This window comes from Triticum dicoccoides, chromosome 3B (genome assembly GCF_002162155.2).
Source record: "Triticum dicoccoides isolate Atlit2015 ecotype Zavitan chromosome 3B, WEW_v2.0, whole genome shotgun sequence".
Classification (NCBI taxonomy): domain Eukaryota; kingdom Viridiplantae; phylum Streptophyta; class Magnoliopsida; order Poales; family Poaceae; genus Triticum; species Triticum dicoccoides.
Window position 1 is genome coordinate 166,536,412 of NC_041385.1, and position 7,214 is coordinate 166,543,625.

General features: G+C 50.6%; 1 long non-coding RNA gene across 1 annotated transcript; it reads right to left on the reverse strand.

Annotated features, from left to right (window-relative positions):
• Window positions 1-1,000: 1,000 nt before the first annotated feature.
• Window positions 1,001-3,131, reverse strand: LOC119275361. Its single transcript, XR_005135664.1, has 2 exons — window positions 1,881-3,131; window positions 1,001-1,774 (listed from the first exon to the last, which is right to left on the reverse strand). It is a non-coding gene; the product is annotated as an uncharacterized LOC119275361 (long non-coding RNA).
• Window positions 3,132-7,214: the final 4,083 nt, after the last annotated feature.

Below are 7,214 nucleotides of genomic sequence, written 5' to 3' on the forward strand. Positions count from 1 at the left end.
TGGAGTGACTCTTTTTTGCACGTTGAGGGATTGTTATATGATCCAATTATGTTATTATTGTTGAGAGAACTTGCACTAGTGAAAGTATGAACCCTAGGCCTTGTTTCGAAGCATTGCAATACCATTTTTACGCCCACTTTTGTTACTAGTTACCTTGCTGTTTTTATAATCTTAGATTACAAAAATCCATATCTACCATCCATATTGCACTTGTATCACCATCTCTTTGCCGAACTAGTGCATCTATACAATTTACCATTGTATTGGGTATGTTGGGGACACAAGAGACTCTTTGCTATTTGGTTGCAGGGTTGTTTGAGAGAGACCATCTTCATCCTACGCCTCCCACGAATTGATAAACCTTAGGTCATCCACTTGAGGGAAATTTGCTACCGTCCTACAAACCTCTGCACTTGGAGGCCCAACAACGTCTACACGAAGAAGGTTGTGTAGTAGACATCACACGTTAACGCGTTGAGGTGCCGGTAATCCACACACAGCCTCCAGGTGAGGTCTTTCTTACGAACCAGCACCACGGGTGATGAAAAAGGGCTATGACTGAGCTAGATGATTCCCCTACGCAAAAGATCGGCCACCTGTTTCTCAATCTCTGTTTTCAGTGCAGGAGGGTAGCGATATGGCCTGATGGCAAATGGCTTCACCCCCAGCAGCAGCGGGTTGCAGTGATCACAAGCTCGTTTAGGTGGCAGCCCTATGGGTTCCTCGTAGACACTCTTGTAATGGCTGAGCAATTCTGCTACCTTCGGGAGCGTAGGCCTGGGTTGTTGTTGCTCCACTTGGCACAATTGAAGGATGAGCAGGTTGGCATTGTCCTTGTAGAGAGCTTGAAGTTGCACAACTAATGCCAAGGAACACTATGGCCCACCGTTCAATAGTCCCTGCAATCTGATACAGCTACCATGGTGTTGAAACTCGATGCACTTCTTCTCCCATTCCACTTGCGTGGGGCTGTGGCTCTCCAGCCAGTCCATGCCCAATATGATATCGTAACCGTGCAAAGGAAGAACCTTCAAACTGCAAGAAAACTGTTGGCCCTAGCTCCACCATTGGCAATCCACCACCTCATGTGTGCATGCTAATTCGCCAGCATCTACTACACGTACACGAAGTCGGCGAGCAGAGGAGTTGCTCAGATCTCCGTTCTGATCAACTCCTGCTTGATGAACGACGATGGGCTGCATGAATCAATGAGCATCAAAACCTTAGTGTCCCCCACCCACCCCTGCAGCTGGAGCGCTTTTGGGGATGCAGTGTCGTCGAGCGCGTGGAAAGATATAGCTACGCAGTTTGCCACCTCATCGCTCTGCTGCTCGTTTTCAGTCGGCATCACATTGTCCTCAGTTTCCAACATCTGCATCAGTTCTTCAATGACATGGAGGGGAACTCAGGCAGGGCAGCGATGGTCGCGTCCCCACCGCTCCCCGCAAGTGAAGCACAACCCCGTCGCCCGCCGATAGGCGCGAAGGGTAGCTACCTTGTCGGTGTCGTGCACCGGCCTTGTAGCATCCAATGCTCGACGATCCTCTGCTCCCGCCAGGCCACCAGCGCGAGGCACAGACGCCGCCAGGGGCAGATTTGATGCCGGCTTGACGAGGGCTGAGACGCCGTCGAGTCCTGGCGGCGCGCTCGTTCCCGTCGGAAGCCCTTGGCCAGTTCCTCTTGCAGGAGAGCCAAGGAACCGGCCGTGTCCAGGTCCGTCGGCCGCCGGATGAGCACCACCGCCCCGATGTCGTTGCATAGCCCCTCCACGAACCTCGTAAAAAAGTACAAAGGGTGAATGGGCTCTGAATATGAGAGCAAATGATTCATCAAGGCATCAAATTGTTCAATGTAATCTGCTACTGAACCAACTTGCTTACTGTGGTAAAACTGTCTAATTAACTGCTGGTGCTGATCGATCCCAAACTTCCCACATAAAAACTCACAAACCCCTCCCAATTTAGTCCAGATACTTTGCGTTGGACGGACTGCAGCCAGATAGTGGTGGTGTTGGAAAAATTGAGCGTGGCCATGGGCAACCAAAAGGACTTGTCGATCCCATACATCGCAAAATACTGCTCGCACATAATCTTCCACAGCCGCAGGTTTTCCCCATCAGGGCCTCTTTGATTCGCAGGATTGTAAAAACATGGGAATAGGAAAAACATAGGATTGAAATGTCATGCTCATCTCAATCCTATAGGATTTTAGGTTGTTTGATTGCATCATAGGAAAAACGAAGGATTCTTTCAAAGAGGTTTGACTGGATGCTAGAAATCCTATGGGAAGTAGTACAAAAAATTCCTTAGGAAAAAATCCTATAGGATTCAATCCTATGAATCAAACAACCAATATAGGAAAATTTCCTAAGGATTCTAATCCTCCAAAATTCCTATGCAAATCCTTTGAATCAAAGGAACCCTCAAACTGTGGAAAGGTCATGGCCTAGAAGGAGTGGCCGCTTCCCCCTCCGTGGGACGTCGAGACGTACCCACCCCCTGATAGAGGACTGGTGAAAGGGAACGGAGATGACAGTGCGACTAGCTGTTGCGGAGGAACGGATGGGAACTGTTGTTGACCTGTGCCCTGGGTAGTTCCTTGGAACTGCCCCCGGGATTGAAATTGTTCGCCGTGGCTCACTGGCCTCGAGGACGGCTGCCATGGCGCGACGCCCTTGGCCTTCTCCGCCTCCTTGCTCACACCCTCAAGTATGTCGATGACCACATGGGCTGGTACGCTGGCGCCCCCCGCTGAAGCGCGCCCACCGCCTCCTGCAGCTCGGAGATGCGAGCCTCCAGATCCGGCTTCCACTCCTGGATCGCCTCCACCTCGGCGCAGAGGTCGCCAATCGACTCCTTGATGTCGGAGAACTCTCCCACGAGCTCGCACATGAACTTTTTTATTTTCGTTGTCCATGGCGAGCCTCTTCTGCTTCTCGCGCCGTGTCTCGATGATAGAACAAAAGGTTGGGGCCAGATTTGCGGTGGAAGGTGGTAGGAAATGGCTCTAGATACCAATTGATCTAGGATTCTCACTATCTGTTTACACAAATTGAATCTGGTTACACGCTCAACGAGCTGAATCTGGTAGGAAGGAAAGAGGAAAGTAGCTCAGGAGCCGCCGCCGCCAAGTCCGTGATCCTCCGGATGATTAGGGTTGGTGGCGAGGGAGTCCTTTTATACCAGCCTCGTCTCGGGTACCTGGGCCAGTCACCCATTCTGGGCCCGAGACTCGTGGGTTGGGCTTCTTCTCACACTTGGGCCTGTCTTGAAACCCGTCCTCTGATCTGGCATCCTCCTGGGTCGTATCCTCGTCCGTTGCTGGCTCCATAGCGTCGCTGACAGCTTCTCTGCATGCATGAGACGCGTTGCTCACACTAGTGCAAGAACTGGCTTCCTGACCAAGTGGAAATGTTGATGGCATGGCATGTATGCCAAGCGAAACTTTGAAAGGAAAACGTCTTGAAAAAGATAAAGGATATAACTTCAAGAGGCATAGTAACGCCAACGGAAATATTATACTGCCATCGGTCCAAATTACTTGATGCAGCTTTAGTGCAACACTGCCTCGATTAATTTGGATCGGACTAGAAGTGAATTTCCAGACAAGAATGTGCATTGACTCCCTTTTGCTGCTCTCTGTCTCACAAACCCAAGTAGTGTTGCATAATAACACCCATAATGTTCGTCAGGCACCACCACCCCTGACCGTAAGGTGATTATTCTTTGCACTCGTAACTAAATGCCAGAATCTCTACCTAACCTTTCTTTTGCGCCGAAGCTTGCTTTATATGGCAAAATTCCGGTGTGCCCCCTGTCTGCGTGGGTGCATGTTGACATGAGATGATTCCCCGAAAAACATTTGCAACCTCGAACCATTTCCGTTGCATCAGCACTACTCCCCGAGTGATGGGTGATGGGTATATTGTAATTGTAACACTAAAAAAGGGAGTGATGGATGGCAGGATGTGTGGAGGAGGTCAGGGTTGGGTTGTTTCTGCTGCCTCCTTTCCCTGTCATGGGAAACAAAGGATCAGATGCCAAACTGTTAATTAAATCGATCTCACCGTCCAAAAAGGGGTCGCTAAGTCAATCCAGAACAATATTATCTTGCTAGCGATGATTTGCATCACTGCCTCACATTCAGTGATGAGGAATCGCTTTTGGTCAGTTTAGTTTCTCGCAGCGACAGCGGCCGGGCGCGATAGAAAGTCGGCCACCGTTCTCATTTCTTTTACTAATATTGATTTGACAGTGTGAATGTTGTAATTTTTTTCTACAAAACTAGTTAAACTTTTTTTTTGTGGAAAAAAAGGAAAAAAGAAAAGGAGGGAGTACCTTTTTATGAGAACGGCTATAAAACGGCAACCACCAGCTGTTTTACCGCTGCTCTCTTTTCTCGCAAATGAGCTGTGACAATTGAGAAGCCGGTAGATTCTAGAACTGATGTCCTGATGGCAATCTAATCTGTATTTCAGTTAACTTGTTACGTGCAGCAATGTAGAAAGAGAAGAACTTGTTACGTGCAGCAAGTCAGCAACTACATGCACTGGATGCCGGACCGTACAGTTACAGTGCGCATCGGATGCCCGTAACGGCCACAGGGCAATAACGGCTTGCGACCCCGACCAGATTTAATGTGTACGTATCCACAGAAATAACTACACATTGATGCCAGAATTAACGTTCAGCTGGCTAGATTTCTCTCTTCTTTTCTGGGTGTTTGCACGGCATGCCATTCAAAATTCAAACCGAGTCCTCCCTCCATCCATGGTTTTCTTCTGTACGTAGTTGCAGCAGCAGTGTTTCATTTATACAGGTACACGGTACACTTAATTGCTCTTGCATCATGCACTCCGTATCACAGTACTACTAGTATCAGAGTGGTGGTAATACGTACCTTGGGCCGTTGCACGCCGTATAGTACATCGTTTGACTGGCACCTTACCACTCGCCGGCGAGCTCAGTACATGTAGCTTGTTTTCTGCTCGTATCACTCTCATGCGCAGTAAAAATACTGTGATCCTCGTGCAGCCAAGGGCAATCCAGATTTCAACGTGTTTCTGCCTGTGCCTGCCCGCCCCACAAGCTCAGTTCAGCTGGATGGTGTGATGTGATGTACGTAGTACGAACGGGGCATGTGTGTTTCTGACCTGAAACTGAAAGCAAGTAGAGTATGGCGGCGTCGGCTTTACTATACTACTGTGCTGCATTTCCTGCTTGTGCGTGTCTGTGCTGTGGTGTGCGCCCGTCAGGGTGTCAGAGTCAGAGCGCAGTAACTTTGCGTGGAAGTAACCGATCGAGGTGCCGTGGGATCCATCATCAGCTTACCGATTCTACTGTCGTCCAGTAGTACCGCTGTATCTCGTGCCGTGACACATACAGCAAGTACTTATCTAAACGCTTTTATATTTCTCTACAAATGGAGTACAACACTTCGATATGGCATAATACTCCTACACGCATTTGGTACTCCAACCAGTCCTGGGATCGGTCGAGTTGCGGGGATCCCAAATAACAGATTTTGAGGGGCTGATTATTGTCACTATCGATGCTTGTACAACAAAGCTCCTCACGAGAGCATCTCAAAGAAAAACAATGGACAACACCAAAACAACAGTGAGGACCCAAACAGTGAGGTCGAGCCGAGAGACTAAAAATAACACAGTTGCGGACGTCTTTTCTATGGCATCACTTTTCATGCCCTCATATCTAAACGACTTATCCCTCAGTATGCCGGTCTGAGGGCAATCACTCGCCTTCTTACATTTGCCCTTCAATGTCATTCTCGTCAGGAGACAAGCAAACGGCCTTTCAGATACAAGGCAAGCAGCTTCCAAGCAAGCGACCAAATCACAAAACTTATTTATGAAAAGAGTGTCAAGATTATGCACTGACAATGGTGGAGCAGGCGTCGAAACCACATCTGAGGGCCCGAGCAAATTCAACTGTTGTTGCTCCCATGACAAGGTTGAATCATGTCCCTCGCACGTGGCTCCTGGCGAGTCCACATTCATATGCTCTATTGATAAAGGTGAACCAGAGATGACAAAGGTGAAGCATAGCTCGCACATAGCACCACAAGCGCGGGCATGATCCACAACACTAGGGGCACGACCACGACGATAGCCTTGTCCTCAACGGCATACAACACAGGGAACAAGGCAGACAGCGACAACGAGTTGTCCCAGTCCGAGGGAGAAACAACCATAGACCTCCACACCCTTGCTCTCCACTGAGCGCATCTACTGCCACATATGACAAATGTGGCCCCTCAAACGCCAGCAGACGCGTCCGGGCGCGTCCGCGGGCAGTGACTGAGCACGCCTCGAATTTTACTTGTTGCATCCGCACATTTCATACTAGACTCTTAAATCCATACAAAGACATGCAAACGAAATAACCTATGTACTATGTCGATCACCTAGCTACACATCGTCGGAGATGTCGACCATGTCCGTGCCCGGCTCCAGCAGTATGGGCGGTAGTTGCAGCTCCAGCTCCTTCGGCTGCTCCGCTCCGGCCTCCTCCACCTCTAACTCCGTATCGAGTACGACAAAGAGCGCATCGGACTCTGCCGGTTCCCGTCGGAGGAACGCCCAGTTGGCCTATGCATATGCTCATCCTGGATGGACTCCAAGATGGCCTGCTACTCCATCATCTCGTCGGACTGGGCGAACTCCGCCTCCGCCTGCTCCATGTTGGAGCCCGACAGCTGCTGTTCCGGCTACTCCACCTCCTCCAACTCCATCAGAGCCAACTCCTTCTCCTCTTCCACTGATTGCTCCTCCTCCTTCGGCTCCGGCGAGTCCGGAGGCAGCCCGACAATGATGCGGGATGCGCACACGGCTTGTCTCGCTCGGATCTCCTGCTGGATCTCGGCGCGGCGCTCTGGCGTGAGCATTGCATAATAGGTTATCTTACTCGGACCACGGCGGACCACCGGAGCGTGGGCACCGGAGCGAGGGAGGGAGGTGGTGGATGGGGTCGGACTGGCGGCGTGAAGAGGGGGAAGGTGGATGGACTAGGGTAGCGGGGCTCCAGTCGGTTTGAATAGGCGGGCGGCGAGCCGGAGCGGTAGCAGGCGACGTTCACACCACGGTGACGGAGGAGGTGTTCGTCGGACCGCCCGGTTTTTGGGCGAGTCCGCGTGAGACCCCTTCGTCAGTCCTACGTGCCCGGGCGTGCCCGGGCACCCCCATATCCGCCCCATAT